Genomic DNA, 20,038 nt, shown 5'->3' with positions numbered 1-20,038 from the left:
CTCCCCAATAGTCTTCCATGTAATATTTTGGACTTTCTTCAAGTGCATCAATTCCATAGGCAACATTAGGGTCTATGTCTTCCTCATAGCCTTCCAAACAAGTAATAGATGACTCACAACCCACTTGATTCACGGAAGTGATTCTTGGATGTGGTGGTTGCGGTCCTAGCACTGGAGGTGGTAAGGGTGTTGTTTGCACAATATTTTGGGGCCTAGGGACCATGTGTTGTGAAGGTTGTTCAAGAGGTGGGTCCGGAATCAATGCAGGCACTCGAGCTATGTTTGTCCATGCTAAGGTTGGTCTATTGGCCATTGTGCATTTAAATACTATGCAATCCTTGGCTTGATGACCATAACTCCCACATGCATTGCAAATGCCATTCACTAATACTATTTGGACCATAGCAGGCTGAGCACCATTGCTGCTCACTTCTTGGATACATATGGTTGTTTTGTGGAGCACAATTGTCTCTAAGACTCTCTAGAATGGCCTTGGTGAGATCTTCTAAATACATATTAGTTATCTTTGTCTCTTTAGCAATAGGTTTTATGGTCATTGGCTCATGCCCCGATGCTTGCGAGCTAGTAGTTCTAGGCTCAATAGACACTCTTTCTCCTTGAATCATTAAGTTGTCCTTCAAGTGGATCGCATTGGTGGTGACTGCTTCCCAAGTTGATACCTCTAATGACTAGGCCATTGTAGATATCCTCATGTCGTAGTCCCCTTATGAATCTACCTAGCAATTGGTTATTATTGAAGCACTCATTTGGATTACAACAAGAATTCAAATGCTTCAAGCGACTAATAAAGTCTCTCACGGACTCCCAAGTCACCTAAGTGAGCAGGTATAGTGGGGACAATCGCTCTCAAGATTGCATGTGGAATGGGGGTTGGCATTGGGTTTGGTGTATATGAAGCCCTTGGGTTCCAAGTTGGGTACGTTGTTGTGACAAGTGGTGACCCAAAGTTCATATGTGTGGCCCTAGGCATAGCAGACATCGGATGTGACATGCTAACGCTAGCTGGTATGGTCCCAATGAAATAAGATCTTGGATGTTGTGGTTGTGGAGCATAAGTTGTTCAAACAATGGGAGGGGTAGGAGCTACATGAGTACGAGGGTCCATAGGTTTATATGATTGATACACACTTGTAGGTACCGTTGTAGGCATTGCTCTACCATGTAGCTGTGCTTTACTAACAAATGAGGTCCATGGCATGTTTTTTGTCATGCCCATCACTGGGGTAGGCAGGGTGTCATAAAGAGAAAGATGAGCTAAACTTGGAAAGGTAAAGCCATCACTTGTGGGCTTAGATAGTACGGAGACCCTTGGAAAAACAACATATGGAGGATCAATCGGGTTACCTATGGAGTCTCCATTTGTGATAAAGATAGCTGCTTAGCCTTTCCTATATCCAAGAATATCATGAGACCCTTGAAGGCACGTGGATCCCTTTGTTCTACCTCTCAAGATCAATAACCCTATGGATAACATCACAAACTCTTTGTTGTTGATCCTCTACACTAGTAGCACCCATTGTGGATTGTAGGACATCTAACCAATCCACGCAATAAATGTGACGTGTATATAGTTCGGTTAAAGTCTCTGTTTGTAGTTCATACTCTCAGTTTTCATTTAGAAACGCTCCATCTAGGATTGAGGTGCTAGGGGTGTCCTTTGAACTAGAGGCCATGTGGTTCTCTATGGGTTGACCCTTAGTGGTTGCTAATTCAAGAGCACTCGATTGCTCACCTAGCATGGATGTTCACATAGGGGCCTTTGCTTTTAGCTCTCATAGTTTCTCTACCTTGCGTAGTTTCTCGATTTCCTTTTCCATAGCCCCGTAATGATATATCGCTCATTCTCTTGCACTTCAACAAGGCTTCTACCATTAGGTAATATAACCTCGGAGGGGAATTGCTTTGAATAGTTAGGGGGTGCAGTGAATGGAGTATTCTTGTGCACACTCTCCAGGAGCATGGGGTCTACATTGGTAATGAATGGAGAAATTACTTTCCCACCCCCTTCATTGACATCACTAACTCCATGCCCAAAGCAAGTGGCTCTACTCAAAGTCTCTTTCAAGCGACTAAACATGTTGCGCGTGGATCGTGGATCCATGGCATGCATGTCTTGGTTTGAACTATCAGGATTAGGCATCAGATAACCTTCCATGCTATCGTAGTTGGAGGAAGAGTCACTGGATGCAATATGTGGGTCCTGAGTGGTACTACCTTGGGTTTCTGCTAAGGGCCTAGAGCCTAATGTGGAGGAATAATGGGTGCCGATGTAAACAAAGACACTCTCTATGTGATCGTCCTCGAGCACACGTCTAGAGCGTAGGCGCATGTGGCCTCAAAGTGTTGGTGAGTACCCGTGATATATTGGTATAGGTACTTGTACTGGTATTGATAAAAGATTGGTAATGGCACTAGTATTGTACTCGTATTGGTACTGTACTGATACTATATTGGTACTGATACTATACTATACTAGTATTGGTATTAATACTGATACTTTTGCCCTTTTGTTTTGTTTTGTTTTTTTTTTTTGGTCTCAAATTTTATATTGTACTAGTACTAGTATTGGGTACCAGTACTATACTAGTACCGGTGCTATAATGCTAATGGTACTAGTATTGGTACTATAATGGATAATGGTACTATAATGATACTAGTACTATAATGGATACTAGTACTATAATGGTACTGGTATTTGTACTGGTACTATACTGGTACTGGTAGAAGAATGATACTAGTACTATACTGATACTGGTACTATACTACCGTACTGTACTGGTACTAACTAGTACTAGACTTTTTTCCTTTGGTTGTTTTTTAACTTTTTGTGTGGATAATGTTGCACGTGGGCGCCGAGCTCGCACGCGGACACAACTACACCTAGAAACTTTGTCTAAGCTACTTACAACTAACGAAGCTAATTAACACTAATTATCTCTACTCACACACTCCCTAACACAGTAAACTACACACTGATAGAACAATCAACCTTTTCACTGTCTACTGCTCATACTGTCTGTTGCACACTACAGCCACTAACTGATCTAGCACAAACTCAGACAACCAAAAATGATAGAAGTGAATGAATTAATGAGGTAGCATTGAGTGATCCTCAAGCTTAGTCCAAGGCAGTCCCCGATAGCAGCACAAAAAATGTGTGCTTTACCGCACGCGTTGAAGGTTGGGAGCTTTCCAAAACACGTGTGTGAGACACGAATGGCTACAAGCACACAACTAGATAGTTTTACCAAGCTCAAAGGGGCAATAATGTGTCACTCACCGCTCAATGCTTCCATCGTGAAGGATCCTGTGCCGCAAAGTAGAAGGAGCCGCTGTTGCCGCCACGCTCAACCGCCTCATCGCCGCAATGCTCTCTCTCTCTCTCTCTCTCGCACACACACACACACACACACACACACACACACACACACCCGTCAGCACACGAAGGAGAAGGAGACAGAGATGGAGCAAGAGAACTTCTTAGCATCCACCTCCCAGAATCAGGATTTTAGGTCAAAATAGACCTTTTATAAGAGTTTGACCCATTCATACATGGGCACCCATAGTGGCCAGTCGTTGCAAAAATACTATAAAAATAAGATAAGTTGTGTGCCTCTCATTGATGATCAACTACACACCTACTGGACTGACAAGCCCGGTCCATGACTCAATCAGATTATAATAAGGCGTCCATCGAAGGTGATAGGGTGTCTGTGAGGGTTAACACTCCCGCCTGAGACCAACACCAAGATGAAACACCTACTTCTCTTTTATACCAACTCATGGGGATGATAATATACTTTTCCTCATATGGAACTTTTAACCCCAAAATATCTTTCCTTATTGATTCAAAACTTTCCAAACAAAGCAATCAGACTAAGCTTAAACTCTAACTTCCACAGTCAACTGGTGAGAGTTCTATAATTCACCCTTGGTTCAAGGTCACTGACACTTTTCCCCCGGTTATGATCGAGCACACCCGTCAATGCGTTCCCCTGAGATGAGTGTATTTACTAACTACACGAGTACTCATTTCCAAGTCTAATCCCCACTCAATAGATCGAAATCCCTTTCCATGTTCTTGACTTAATTTAATGGACAACATAAAATTAGGTTCAACTTTTTGGCCAACAAATTGATCCTCCGGAATCCACCCTCCCAACAAAATATATTTCCTTATTGATTCAAAACTTTCCAAACAAAGCAATCTGACTAAGTTTAAACTCTACCTTCCAGAGTCAACTGGTGAGAGTTCTCTAATTCACCCTTGGTTCAAGGTCACTGACACTTTTCCCCCGGTTATGATCGAGCACTGAACTATTAATGCGTTCCCCTAAGATGAGTGTATTTACTAACTACACGAGTCCCTCATTCCTAAGTCTAATCCCCACTCAATAGATCGGAAGCCCTTTCCATGTTCTGGTACAACATAAAATTCGGTTCAACTTTTTGGCCAACAAATTGATCCTCCGGAATCCACCCTCCTATTGAACCATTTGATAAATGTACCTTTCCAAGGTAGTACTATGATACTAGCAAAACAATATTCCAAATATGTCGAACCAAGAATACATTTCAAGCATTTGAAAGCAGTATGCAAATTGTTGCATACCCTTGCAAGTGTGCATTTATCAAGTCATTTCCATCTTTTTCTTTATAGAATATTTTACTTCCTTTTTCCTTTAGTATTATTAAAGCTATCTAATTATCTTTCAAGCAATCACATATACTTCTCCACACATATCCATATCCTCCTCCTAGGACTTGGATATCCTATCTCGTCTATCATGTGTGGAGATGGCGACGTATTTATATAAAAAAATATTCTTATTTTTCTTTATATTGTTTGAAAAAGGCCTACAATTTATCTACCTTAATTTCCTTTAAAATAAGTGTTCCGAGAAGCAAAGCAAACGTGCGACTGATGAGGAAAATTGTGGAATAGCCCATTTAGGTTCTTAGACTTTCCAAGGTTCCTTTTTACCAAACTATTAGAAGAGTTCCTTAATTAAATCACATCCTCCTCCCTTCATGGATCCATTTTCTTTTATCCTTTTCTCATTGGCATCAAGTCTACCCGGGCTAGGACAATTTCCAGACACATTCGCAGATCTCACCACCCGACTGGGACTCACTCCCATCCAATCCCATTTCTAGGGCATTGAATGAACTCAAACTCAAAACATAGACCAACGATTATCAGACCTAGCCGAAAAGGACCATCCCCCATTGCATCCCATAGGTAAACACTTGCGTCGGCCTTTTTCAAACATGTAAGACGAATTTCATGCTTAAATCTTCTTTGTTATGCTAGGGCTATCCATGTCAAATCTTCTCTGATGAATTTTTTAATCCTAGTTGAAATTTAAAGTGAGTTCCTTGAGTTATAATCCCTTATTTCCTATTTACTTCTAATGTCTACTCAAACAAGACCTTAAGAAATACAACAAGTCTTTGGAAGTTTAAGGTTTTGTCTCGACGTAAGTTTTAAGTTAACCCCATCTTGAGTGATTCCCATTTGTTTTCTTTGCATTACTTCCCCCTTCTTTGTAGTTGCAAAAAAAACTTAAAAATAGACAAACTTGAGATAAACAATTCATATGCTCTACACAATGACCTTTTCTTAAGTGTGTACTATGAGTAGTTAACACTAACATTTAGACTGCATCAACTTGTGATTTTTAAGACAAATAATCTAATACTTTCTTTAATTGATTGTGCAAGATTAAATGATGGTTTATGCAAGAGTAGAATCCTTCGATGAGTGATAGAGTAACTTGTGAAATTTTTAAGAGTGGACATACTAGTGTCGTGCAAAATTCTCATACAATGGAGTACGAATGATCAACAAATTCTTCTTTGAGATGGAAATTAGGCATACGTGGCTACCGTGGATCACATAGCTAGGAGAGGCTTAAAGATTAGAGATTTTTCAATTGGTAAGAGGTATGGGAGCGAATGACCTTATTTGGAATGAGAATCTTCTTTTTCAAAGAAAACTTCTTTGGTCATGATAAACTTACCCTTCAAAAATTAACTTCCTTTTGAAAATTAGATATTAACTTAGTATGCCACTAAAACTTTTACACATATAATTTATGCAAGAGTAAGAGCATTTCGATTGGAGAAATTATATTTTCTCTTTTGAAAAATTAGGTTATTTTTTTAAAAAAATTCTATTGCTTAGTTTCTTTTGATTTATGGCATTACTTTTATAAGAGTAATTTAGGTAAGAGTACTAAATAACTTAAAAATCAATACAAAGGTTTATGTGAGAGATTAAGGGATAATTAATAATATTAGTCACCATTTAATCATGCATACTATTAAGGTAAATATGATCTCCACTCACCTACGGTTAAAGAGAGTGCTTTCTACTCTCTCTATGACATATTAGTATGACAATCTAAGAAATTTGAAATGTCGGAACTTGAAATATTTTGATAATTATGACCTTCAGTCACATATGGTTAAAGAGAGAGTGGTTTCTACTTTCTCTATGCCATATTAATCTGGTAGTCTAAGAAACTTAAAATAACAAAACTTGAAATAACATCGTGGTTAGTTGTTAGTAGCATGGTTAGTTATGAACCATAAATAGAAGGAAATAACAAAATTAAGAAGTTATTTGTTCTTTCCAAACAAGCAAGGGAAAGGATTGCTTATGGAAACATGAGAGCTTAAACATGAATCTAAGTAAGTATAAAAGGAAATCACTGTCAAGAAAGTACAATAGCATAAAGAGAACAAGAAAACATTACCTTAGTGTGTATATTGGAGTGTCTTCTCCTTGATTTGGGAGAGTGTGTTGATGTAGTAGGTTCTTTTCCCTCTTTCCTTCACTTGAAGACCACCAATTTGGCTACTTGGAATGAGAGAATGACAAGAGGCAAAGGAAATTCAAGAATTAGGAGAGAGGAGAGGGAGAGGGTAATGGGAAGAAGAAGATCAAGTTTTGACAAACTTGATTAGGATTTTGGCCATGGTTTCTCTTGAAGAGTGTGTGGGTGTGAAAGAGGCTTAACTATGGCTTTCTCAAGCTTACTCTCAAGTTTTCACCTTGATAAATGAAGGAGAGAATTATAAAATGAGAAGAGAAGCACTCTTTTTATGCACATTTTAGATAAGTGCCTTCACTTATCTTGATAGCTTATCTTCTTTATTGAAGTTCTTTCTACTTATCTTGCTTTTCAAAACTTATGCCAAGCTACTTACTTACCTCATCCTTATCCTTATCTTCTCTTTCTTTTTCTTTTTCTGTTTGCTTATCTTGATCTTCTCCTTTTTTCCTGTCATTTTCTTTAAAGACCATATTAGGTATTTTGGTAAAAATCTCACATTATGGGAATCTCCAAATTGACCGAATTCATGTAATTTGGGAATTTTCCACTTAAAGTGGGAAAAATTGAGGTGTGTGGCTAGTAAATAAAGTGAAAATCTCATAGGATTGTGGTGTTGATAAACACCAAAAGTCAAGAGGATGTACAACACATGGATTTGAATAATAACTATAAATTACATAAAACAAAGGAAGATACAAAAAAGATTTTGTTTACAAATTGACTAGTATAGTCACAATAGAAGCTCCACATAATTCTACTCCACATTTGATACCATATCTGAACTTTGATCCAAGTGTGGCTGATGTGCACGAGTGAGGCCTTCTTTGGCTTTTAGAGCATGTCTTTCTGGAATCTTTATTCTAGAAAACGGTCCTTCTTTTTTGGGTCTCCAGGACCAAACAATTGCATCTATAGTTTCCCACACTTGTGGGTCCTTATAGTTGACAGCCCAATAACCCTTCCAACAATTACTGTAAGCTTGAGTATCTGTCATCCCACTTTTTCTCGCGCAAGGTGCCCAATATTGAATCAAGAGTTTTCTGTAGTTTGGTGATGTAGGCTCATTATCAATGTCAGATAAAGCCATTGCAAGCCACACTAGATAGATTTCTGTGTCACTCGGAACAAGCATAAGAAAGTCACCTTGGTGCACATCAGACATAGGGTCAAACTCTTCCCTTGGCCTATCTCGTTGAGGCCCACAAAAATGATCGTTCAACTCTTCAAGGCCTAGGAATCTTTCTGCTCCTTGTTGCAAATTCATTGTAGTGCTTTGTAGGTGAGAATATTCTTGAGTTTTTGGCCAAAACATTTCATACAAGACTCCCTCTGATATGATTTCTTTTCCAATCTCTTCAATTACCTTACTCCAATAATCTATCACGGGTCTATAATATTGCGGAATACTTGAACCATTCCCTAAATTTTTCCAAAATTTTATATAGTTCTTTAGCCCCAAAATGACTTCTTCGTGGGCCTTGACATACTCCGCCATTTGTACTAGAGGTGGATCTCCATGTGGTAACATTGGCTTGCCTTCTGTGTCTGTTTTCCAAAGGCGAATACTTCCACTCCAACTTGATACACCTACATGTGGCTTATATTGCATCATTGGTGTCTCATCTTGCATAAAGAACCTGAACTGAAGCGGTTTGGAATGTCCAACAAGTATGTCTTGTCCATCACAAAGATAGCCATCACAATATTGCTTGAAATCGGGGATCTTTGTGAGAAAAAATGGAGCTGGAGATGAAGATGAGCTGTTTCGTAATGTATCCATCAAATGTGGCAAAGTATAGGTTTGTGTAACTCTCAACTTCTCTGAAAACCTACTAAACATAGTGTCTACGTCCTCATGTGTATGCCCAACCATTAAAAATCCCAGCTGGATGGTTTTGAAAACACCCCTTGCAACAAGCATTGACAAATAGGCAAATAAGTATCGATTTTTGTTTTCCCCTGCACAATTATCCAATTGTAGCAACAAGTTCTCTGGCAATCTGCGAAATGTTGACCCCAATTCCTCTTCTGCAATTTCTAACGACTGCACAATGGGCTCTTTTCCATCACTCAAGTTATGGTAGTCCAAAGCATCCCTTGAGTTCAAAGCATGTAGTAGTGAAATATTGCTCCTTGGAAGTCCATTTGTTACTAGATCACCAAGAGGATGCTTATCTATCTTCTCGAGGTTATGTAAACAATTAGCAATTGAGCCAATTGTAAGATTTGGATCAGCTGGCCACAAACCATTCAAGACAAAGTGTTCGTAATGACCTTCTCCATGTCCATGAGTGATCATGCCAATCAATGCCACCTGCAGATTATATCCTGAATCCACACCCTTGGGAACAATGCGTAATCTAGGAATGGCAGTCTTCTTTTGATCCATCTTATCATGGATTATGCATACATATTTTTGTGGTCGAGTTTTTGAATACGTGCGCCATGCATAATATAGGCTTCTGCAACTCTTTTGTTGTGCCATGTGAACTTCTCTCTCCCTCAAGAGAAGAGCTCTCTCTTCAAGAGAAGGTTTAGCTTCTAACCTTGCCTTGATTGAGCTACAAATATTGCACTTAGAGAACTCACTCGTCTTTGTTAAAGTGACATGTGGGTACTCTTTGTTCCAAATTCTACCAAAAGAAGATTGGGATAGCTTCTTCTCATAGCCCATTTGGTCAAGTGTCGTGTTGATTTCACATAAAATATCCACTTGTTTGTATGTTGATGGAATCACCAATCGAGTCTCTCTTGAGCCATCTAGCAGTGTTCTACTTCTATGTGGCATCTTCTCAGAGTTGTTTTCCACAAACTCATTTAGTAGTGCTCTTGCTAAACTAGTATGTTGAAGTCCCCTTCTCAATGTACATGTGTTCCCATGTACATATTGGCGCACACCATTTTCAAAGTTCTCCTTGTATCGATAAAATGATGTCTTTGGTATTCCATGTAGCTCATACCATGCTCTACAACAAACAATAGAGCCATTTAGCCTGAATTGGTATCGTGACTTCTCATCTTTCTGATAACATATAGAAAGAACATCATAAACATAATTAGTGCGTGATTTTTGAGACTCTCCCCAAAATTGTTGTCGTAACCTTGTCACCATATCACGATCTGCAAATTGGCAGCATTTTTGTGCACAACAATCAATGCATGATACCCTTTGAATTGATTTGTTTGAAAGGTAAAAAGTCGAAGCTAGTGCTGCTTTTGATTTTTGAGTCCTGTTCATGAAAGTGTATCGTCTCTTCCTTGACAACTGGACAACATTACTCCCATCAAGTTTTTTTCCAACATTGCCATCGTTGGATACATCCTCATATGTAGCATGCATGCCATCAACAGGAACAAAGCGTTGTAATGGGCTCCCATTCAACATTGTTGTCTGCTTGATGGGCCACTTTAGCAAAGTGATGCTACCCACTTCAACCACATCATCAATGCTTGCATTTTCTCTTTCAATACCCACACCCACACAATCAGGACCAAGTTCCTGAAAGTTGACATAATCATGTGGAAATACATATAAGATGGTCCCTTCGTTCATGGTTTGCATCATTGTGTCATCTTTTAAAAGGACCCTCTGATTTCTCCAAGACTCTCGAATCATTGCTTCAAATTCTGGGCTTGTCATAGGTATTGCATCTGTAACTAGAGGATCAGAATGATCATGTTCTTCATCACCATTGTAGCTTTTGTGTGGATCAATTAAGTTCCCATTTAATACAAAAGATTGCAAAAGAAGCTTTGACCATCGAACAACACTCCATAATGAGCCTTGGAGAGATGAAGTATCCATTGTAGGAAAAGGTAGGACCACATCCTTCAAGCATTCCTCCACTAGTATGGAGACATTTCCCAGCCCTATCTTTGTACCACCACAAGTGGAATCTGGATCTGTTCTACACACACAACCAATACCAACGATTTCATTGTCAAGTATCATATGTACTTTCTCCCCAGATTCGAAGTCCATCCTGTAAGTAAAAAGATTACATTGTTAAATCCATAGTTATAGAAAAATACTCTTCAAACAAAAAATCATGCTACAACATGAAAAAGGTTTGCATAGGTTGGACAAGTGGTGAACCTTGAGACCAAATCCTCCTTGCTATATTAATGGAAGCAAGGTTGGACAAGTGGTGGACCTTGAAACCAAAGCCTCTTTGCTATATGAGAGCATAGGTTGGACAAGTGGTGGACCTAGTTGTAATACCCACTGCCACCTATCAACTACTATAGGACTATGCTTTCCAATGTCCAAGTATCCCTTGAGTCTTTCAAGGTTGAACACGTGGTGGACCTTGAAACAAAAATCCCCTTTCTATATCAGAGCATAGCTTGGACAAGTGGTGGACCTAGTTATAATGCCCAATATCCAAGGTGAAATACCTTAGGACTTTGCTACCTTGCTTGCCAATGTTTACGTAGCCCCTCATTTCTTTAATGGAAGTAAGGTTGGACAAGTGGTGGACCTTGAAACCAAAGCCTCTTTGCTATATTAGAGCATAGGTTGGACCTAGTTTTAATACCCACTGCCGCCTATCAACTACTATAGGACTATGCTTTCCAATGTCCAAGTATCCCTTGAGTCTTTCAAGGTTGAACACGTGGTGGACCTTGAAACGAAAATCCCCTTTCTATATTAGAAAGGTTGAACACATGGTGGACCTTGAAACGAAAATCCCCTTTCTTTATCAGAGCATAGCTTGGACAAGTGGTGGACCTAGTTATAATGCCCAATATCCAAGGTGAAACACCTTAGGACCTTGCTACCTTGCTTGCCAATGTTTACGTAGCCCCTCATTTCTTTAATGGAAGCAAGGTTGGACAAGTGGTGGACCTTGAAAGCAAAGCCTCTTTGCTATATGAGAGCATAGGTTGGACCTAGTTGTAATACCCACTGCCACCTATCAACTACTATAGGACTATGCTTTCCAATGTCCAAGTATGCCTTGAGTCTTGCAAGGTTGAACACGTGGTGGACCTTGAAACCAAAATCCCCTTTCTATATCAGAGCATAGCTTGGACAATTGGTGGACCTAGTTATAATGCCCCTCCTTTCTTTAATGGAAGAAAGGTTGGAAAAGTGGTGAATCTTGAAACCCAAACCCTTTGGCTATATATAGAGGATATCTTGGACAAGTGGTGGGCTTAGTTGTAGTATCCAATGTCCAAGGTACAAGGTGAACTATGTAAAGACCTTACTTCCAAAAACAAAGTCGTACAAGTGGTTCTCCTTGAAACCAAAACCTCCTTAGTGTATTAGAACATAGCTTGGAGAAGTGGTGGACTTAGTTGTAATGGTGAATGTCCAAAGCAAACTATTATAGGACCTTGCTTCCCAAATCAAGTTTGGACAAGTGGTGGATCTTGAAACCAAAACCCCCTTACTCTATTAGAGCATAGCTTAGATAAGTGGTGGACCTAGCTGCCATGGAAAATGTTCAATCTGAACTGCTGCAGGACCTTGCTATTAAATGTCTAAGTAGAGCTAGCTTCTTTAATGGAATCAAGGTTGGGAAAGTGGTGCATCTTGAAACCAAAAGCCCTTTATTGTATTAGAGCATAGCTTGGACAAGTGAGGGACCTAGTTTTAATGTGTGATGTCCAAAGAAAAGTATTACAAGACCTTGCTTTCCAATATTTGAATTGGTCAAGTGGTTAAAACTAAGTATAAAACTTTGACCATTTTCTTCTCGAATTGCCAAAAAGCTAGTTTTAGACACCCCTAAATGAAAATGGTTTAGGGTGGCCTTAAACAATGTTTTTTCAAAGACTTGAACAAAAGGGTTGCCGAAGAGTAATGAAAATTTATTGTGGCTTGAAGTGCCTGAGTATGTGAAAACAAGCCTAGGTTTTCCACGAGGCAAAAGGTGACATAATAAGAACATTGGAAACTTAGGATTGACCATGTGGCCTAAACTTTGGCAAGTGAAGTGCTGGCCAAGTTTTGTGGCACAGTGTGCACTTGGTCCTATATGTGTTGACCACTTGGCTAAATCTAGGACCATAAGGCCAAACCTTTGGCACCTTAAATATAGTATGGGATATAATCTAGAACTGCTATAGTAAATTAGTAGTATAGCTAATATGTTAATATTTGTATTATATTTAAGTATATGCTAATATAATTTATGTTCAAAATTTCACTAACGAAGAATGTTCCCATTTAGCACTCCAGATGTGGGGTCTTAGGGCAATGCCACAATGGGGTGACAAGGCAGCGCTTCCACGTGAGGTTTGGGGGTAGCGCTCTTGATGGGGATGTGGAATATAGTGCTCTTGATGGCGGGGCTTGGGAGGTTGATTTTGGGATATTGTTCTGGGCGGGGTCAAGGGGCAGCGCCCAAAGATTTTTTTTAAAAAAAGTGAATTCCTAGTATAGAGTTACGCATGTTTTTCATATTTTCAACCATGATTTGTTTAATTTTGGCCGTGTGAATTGGTTAATTTTTTATATTGCTTTTGTTTTTTTTAATCCTATGATAAAACATGGACTTGTAGCATACGTGGCATTCTAATAAACCCTATCAAGATTAGGCACACAGAGAGCGCACGAGCAACGCACACAGAGAAAGCAGGCGAGCAGCAAACACACAGAAAGTGCACATGGATCGCACACAGTTGGAGTATACGCGCGCGTAGAGGAGCAAGCTTGGCATCGTACACAACACACAGGTGGAGTGCACAGGATTGAAAGTTCGCGCACAAGATAAAGAAACAGCAGTGTACACAACGCTTTCCAGAAGGGCAGGATCGGGCAGTCTTCTCACGAGACATTGCACACCTCACGAATAGAGAAAAAACAGGTATTTCTCTCTCTCTCACTCTCTATCTTTCTCCATATAGAGAAGATGGTTCTCTGTAACTCTTCTTGCACACACACTCTCTCGTCAAAAGACAGAGATACATAGTTTAAAAGTATCCCCGCACACATACACATATTCCCACACATCGTCTTCCTCTCTTCCACATACATAACCACAGTGAAATCTGTTATCTTGCTGTCTCTCTCTTGAAAATACATGCACATATTCCCACACATCGTCTTCCTCACTTCCACATACATAACCACAATGAAATCTGTTATCTTGTTGTCTCTCTCTTGAAAATACGTGCACATATTTCCATACATCGTCTTCCTCTCTTCCACATACATAAACACAGTGAAATCTGTTATCTTTCTCTCTCCTCTCTCTAAAAAACAGGTATTTATCTCTCTCTCTCTCTCTCTCTATCTATCTATCTCTGTATCTTGCTATCTCTCTCTTGAAAATACATGCTCATGTATGTGTGCGTCTGTGTCATCTATGTGTATGTATGTATATTTGTGTTATTTCATTGTAATACTCATACATAATGCAGATACACAATTACACTTAATTACGATATGCACACATAGTATATATACATACATAAATATCACAAATAACTAGCACATTGTAATACTAGTAAAATTGAATGGAAGACTTACTTGCGTGATTTGTTAAAGTCGATTCTTGTAGCGAGTTCTGGATGTATGCTGAGCTGATTTTCCTCTAATCCATTTGTGGATATGATTGTAACTTCTGTTTCTCAAAAATAGTAGTGTTGTTTAGTGATACACCTAATGGACATAAATGGTTTAAACTAGGACATGTAGACCAAAAATACGTGTATTTCTTTGGATGAATATATACACTTTTTGGTGACCCTTACCACAAGTGGTGGACCTTGAGACCAGTGGACTATAAGGACCTCCAAACAATACCTTGTACACTCAATCCTTCTTGGTATTTAGGTTGGACAAGTGGTGGACCTTGTTCAAATTCTCTAACCACTCTCTCTAACATGGTGACATAATTTAGGTGTGATAAATTCATATCTATGCAAACTAATATCAGTTTAGGCTTGTTAATTTGAATTTGTTTGAATTTATGTACAATATAATGATTTGAGGTTTGCATATTTGAATTTAAGTGGTATAATGATATCTTTTTGTGGTAAACTTGAATTTAAAATCAATTTCGCGTGGAATATTTTAAATTTAAGTAGTAAAATTTAAATTTTTATAAAAAAGTTTGAATTTTAAAATTTGGGCGGGATATTTTAAAATTTAGGCGGGATATTTAAGATTTGGGAGGGATATTTTAGATCTAGGCGGGAAGCTTTTGAATTTATAGCGAGATCTCCCTTACATAAGAGAGTATAGGTTGGACAAGTGGTGGACCTTCAAGCTAGAGCATCCATGCTACTGGACATGATAGGTAGGGAATCTAGTTGAATATTGTATGTATAATATATATGTAATAGATCTAGCTTGGACAAGTGGTGGACCTTGGAACAAAACCCCATGTAAAACATATCATGCACATTCCAAGTGGTCAAAAAAAATATCATTTAAGATATAGCCTTATAGGTTGGACAAGTGGTGGACCTTAACACCCAGATATTCTTCATATAATGACATAGAGTGGAAAACTGGTGAATCTTGAGACCAAACCATGCTACTAGCGATAATAACTTGGACAAGTGGTGGACCTTGAAAGTAAACCCCCCATCTACGAAATATCGTGGGTTTAAGGTATTTCGATGGAGCCTAGCATCTTGGAGACATCGTGCATCTTGCTTCTCTTCATGTTTCAATGGAGCCTATCTTGGACAAATGGTGGAGCATCCTTCTCTCCATGTTTCAATAAACCCTAGCTTGGACAAGTGGTGGACCTTTGCTTCTCTCTATTATTCAATAGAGTTAGCTTGGACAAGTGGTGGACCTTGGAACCAAACCCCCATGTAAAACCTATCATGGTCACTCCAAGTGGTGAGAAAGAATAACCTTTAAGATATAGCCTTATAGGTTGGACAAGTGGTGGACCTTAACACCCTAATATTCTTAATATAATGACATAGAGTGAAAAAGTGGTGAATCTTGAGACAAAACCACTCATGCTACTAGCACTAATAGCTTGGACAAGTGGTGGACCTTGAACGTAAACCCCCCATGTTTCAATAGAGTTAACTTCGACAAATGGTGGAGCATCCTTCTCTCCATGTTTCAATGGAGCCTAGCTTAGACAAGTGGTGGACCTTTGCTTCTCTCTATGATTCAAGAGAGTTAGCTTGGACAAGTGATGGACCTTGGAACCAAAGCCCCATGTAAAACCTATCATGGTCACTCCAAGTGGTAATAAAGAATAACCTTTAAGATGTAGCCTTATAGGTTGGACAAGTGGTGGACCTTAACACGCGCATATTCTTAATATAATGACATAGAGTGGAAAAGTGGTGAATCTTGAGACCAAACCACTCAGGCTACTACCAATAATAGCTTGGACAAGTGTTAGACCTTGAATGTAAACCCCTCATCTACGACATATCGTGGGTTTAATGTTTTTCGATGGAGCCTAGCATCTTGGAGACATGGTGCACCTTGCTTCTCCTCATGTTTCAATGGAGCCTACCTTGGACAAATGGTGGAGCATCCTTCTCTCCATGTTTCAATGGACCCTAGCTTAGACAAGGGGTGGACCTTTAATTCTCTCTATGTTTCAATAGAGTTAGCTTGGACAAGTGGTGGACCTTGGAACCAAACCCCCATGTAAAACCTATCATGGTCACTCCAAGTAGTAAGAAAGAATAACCTTTAAGATGTAGCCTTATAGGTTGGACAAGTGGTGGACCTTAACACCCACATATTCTTAATAAAAGTGGTGAATCTTGAGACCAAACCACTCAGGCTACTAGCAATAATAGCTTGGACAAGTGGTGGACCTTGAATGTAAACCCCTCATCTACGAAATATCGTGGGTTTAATGTATTTCGATGGAGCCTAGCATCTTGGAGACATGGTGCAGCTTGCTTCTAGTCATGTTTCAATGGAGCCTATCTTGGACAAATGGTGGAGCATCCTTCTCTCCATGTTTCAATGGACCCTAGCTTGGACAAGTGGTGGACCTTGGAACCAAACCCCCATGTAAAACCTATCATGGTCACTCCAAGTGGTAATAAAGAATAACCTTTAAGATGTAGCCTTATAGGTTGGACAAGTGGTGGACCTTAACACGCGCATATTCTTAATATAATGACATAGAGTGGAAAAGTGGTGAATCTTGAGACCAAACCACTCAGGCTACTACCAATAATAGCTTGGACAAGTGTTGGACCTTGAATGTAAACCCCTCATCTACGACATATCGTGGGTTTAATGTTTTTCGATGGAGCCTAGCATCTTGGAGACATGGTGCACCTTGCTTCTCCTCATGTTTCAATGGAGCCTACCTTGGACAAATGGTGGAGCATCCTTCTCTCCATGTTTCAATGGACCCTAGCTTAGACAAGGGGTGGACCTTTGCTTCTCTCTATGTTTCAATAGAGTTAACTTGGACAAGTGGTGGACCTTGGAACCAAACCCCCATGTAAAACCTATCATGGTCACTCCAAGTAGTAAGAAAGAATAACCTTTAAGATGAAGCTTTATAGGTTGGACAAGTGGTGGACCTTAACACCCACATATTCTTAATAAAAGTGGTGAATCTTGAGACCAAACCACTCAGGCTACTAGCAATAATAGCTTGGACAAGTGGTGGACCTTGAATGTAAACCCCTCATCTACGAAATATCGTGGGTTTAATGTATTTTGATGGAGCCTAGCATCTTGGAGACATGGTGCAGCTTGCTTCTAGTCATGTTTCAATGGAGCCTATCTTGGACAAATGGTGGAGCATCCTTCTCTCCATGTTTCAAGGGACCCTAGCTTGGACAAGTGGTGGAACTTTGTTTCTCTCTATGTTTCAATAGAGTTAGCGTGGACAAGTGGTGGACCTTGGAACCAAACCCCCATGTAAAACCTATCACGGTCACTCCAAGTGGTAATAAAGAATAACCTTTAAGATGTAGCATTATAGGTTGGACAAGTGGTGGACCTTAACACGCGCATATTCTTAATATAATGACATGGAGTGGAAAAGTGGTGAATCTTGAGACCAAACCACTCAGGCTACTACCAATAATAGCTTGGACAAGTGTTGGACCTTGAATGTAAACCCCTCATCTATGACATATCGTGGGTTTAATGTTTTTCGATGGAGCCTAACATCTTGGAGACATGGTGCACCTTGATTCTCCTCAAGTTTCAATGGAGCCTACCTTGGGCAAATGGTGGAGAATCCTTCTCTCCATGTTTCAATTGACCCTAGCTTAGACAAGGGGTGGACCTTTGCTTCTCTTTATGTTTCAAAAGAGTTAGCTTGGACAAGTGGTGGACTTTGGAACCAAACCCCCATGTAAAACCTATCATCCTCACTCCAAGGAGTAAGAAAGAATAACCTTTAAGATGTAGCCTTATAGGTTGGACAAGTGGTGGACCTTAAAACCCACATATTCTTAATAAAAGTGGTGAATCTTGAGACCAAACCACTCAGGCTACTAGCAATAATAGCTTGGACAAGTGGTGGACCTTGAATGTAAACCCCTCATCTACGAAATATCGTGGGTTTAATCTATTTCGATGGAGCCTAGCATCTTGGAGACATGGTGCAGCTTGCTTCTCGTCATGTTTCAATGGAGCCTATCTTGGACAAATGTTGGAGCATCCTTCTCTCCATGTTTCAATGGACCCTAGCTTGGACAAGTGGTGGACCTTTGTTTCTCTCTATGTTTCAATAGAGTTAGCTTGGACAAGTGGTGGACCTTGGAACCAAACCCCCATGTAAAACCTATCATGGTCACTCCAAGTGGTAATAAAGAATAACCTTTAAGATGTAGCCTTATAGGTTGGACAAGTGGTGGACCTTAACACGCACATATTCTTAATATAATGACATAGAGTGGAAAAGTGGTGAATCTTGAGACCAAACCACTCAGGCTACTACCAATAATAGCTTGGACAAGTGTTGGACCTTGAATGTAAACCCCTCATCTACGACATATCGTGGATTTAATGTTTTTCGATGGAGCCTAGCATCTTGGAGACATGGTGCACCTTGCTTCTCCTCATGTTTCAATGGAGCCTACCTTGGACAAATGGTGGAGCATCCTTCTCTCCATGTTTCAATGGACCCTAGCTTAGACAAGGGGTGGACCTTTGCTTCTCTCTATGTTTCAATAGAGTTAGCTTGGACAAGTGGTGGACCTTGGAACCAAACCCCCATGTAAAACCTATCATGGTCACTCCAAGTGGTAATAAAGAATAACCTTTAAGATGTAGCCTTATAGGTTGGACAAGTGGTGGACCTTAACACGCGCATATTCTTAATATAATGACATAGAGTGGAAAAGTGGTGAATCTTGAGACCAAACCACTCAGGCTACTACCAATAATAGCTTGGACAAGTGTTGGACCTTGAATTTAAACCCCTCATCTATGACATATCGTGGGTTTAATGTTTTTCGATGGAGCCTAGCATCTTGGAGACATGGTGCACCTTGCTTCTCCTCATGTTTCAATGGAGCCTACCTTGGACAAATGGTGGAGCATCCTTCTCTCCATGTTTCAATGGACCCTAGCTTAGACAAGGTGTGGACCTTTGCTTCTCTCTATGTTTCAATAGAGTTAGCTTGGACAAGTGGTGGACCTTGGAACCAAACCCCCATGTAAAACCTATCATGGTCACTCCAAGTAGTAAGAAAGAATAACCTTTAAGATGTAGCCTTATAGGTTGGACAAGTGGTGGACCTTAACACCCACATATTCTTAATAAAAGTGGTGAATCTTGAGACCAAACCACTCAGGCTACTAGCAATAATAGCTAGTGATAACCATTAAGATATAGTCTTTCAAGGGGTGAGAAAGAATAACCATTAAGATATAGTCTTATAGGTTGGACAAGTGGTGGACCTTAACACCCAAATATTCTTAATATAATGACAGAGAGTGGAAAAGTGGTGAATCTTGAGAGCAAACCACTCATGCTACTAGCGATAATAGGTTGGACAAATTGTTGATCTTGAATGTAAACTCCCCATGTACAAAATAACGTGGGTTTAAGGTATTTCGATGGAGGCTAGCATCTTGGAGATATGGTGCAGCTTGCTTCTCTTCATGTTTCAATGGAGTCTATCTTGGACAAATGGTGGAGCATCCTTCTCTCCATGTTTCAATAGACCATAGCTTAGACAAGTGGTGGACCTTTGCTTCTCTCTATGTTTCAATAGAGTTAGCTTGGACAAGTGGTGGACCTTGGAACCAA

This window comes from Adiantum capillus-veneris, chromosome 11 (assembly GCF_014529385.1).
Source record: "Adiantum capillus-veneris isolate H3 chromosome 11, ASM1452938v2, whole genome shotgun sequence".
NCBI classification, from domain to species: Eukaryota; Viridiplantae; Streptophyta; class Polypodiopsida; order Polypodiales; family Pteridaceae; genus Adiantum; species Adiantum capillus-veneris.
The sequence above is the reverse complement of the archived record's forward strand: the minus strand, read 5'-3'. Positions refer to the sequence as shown.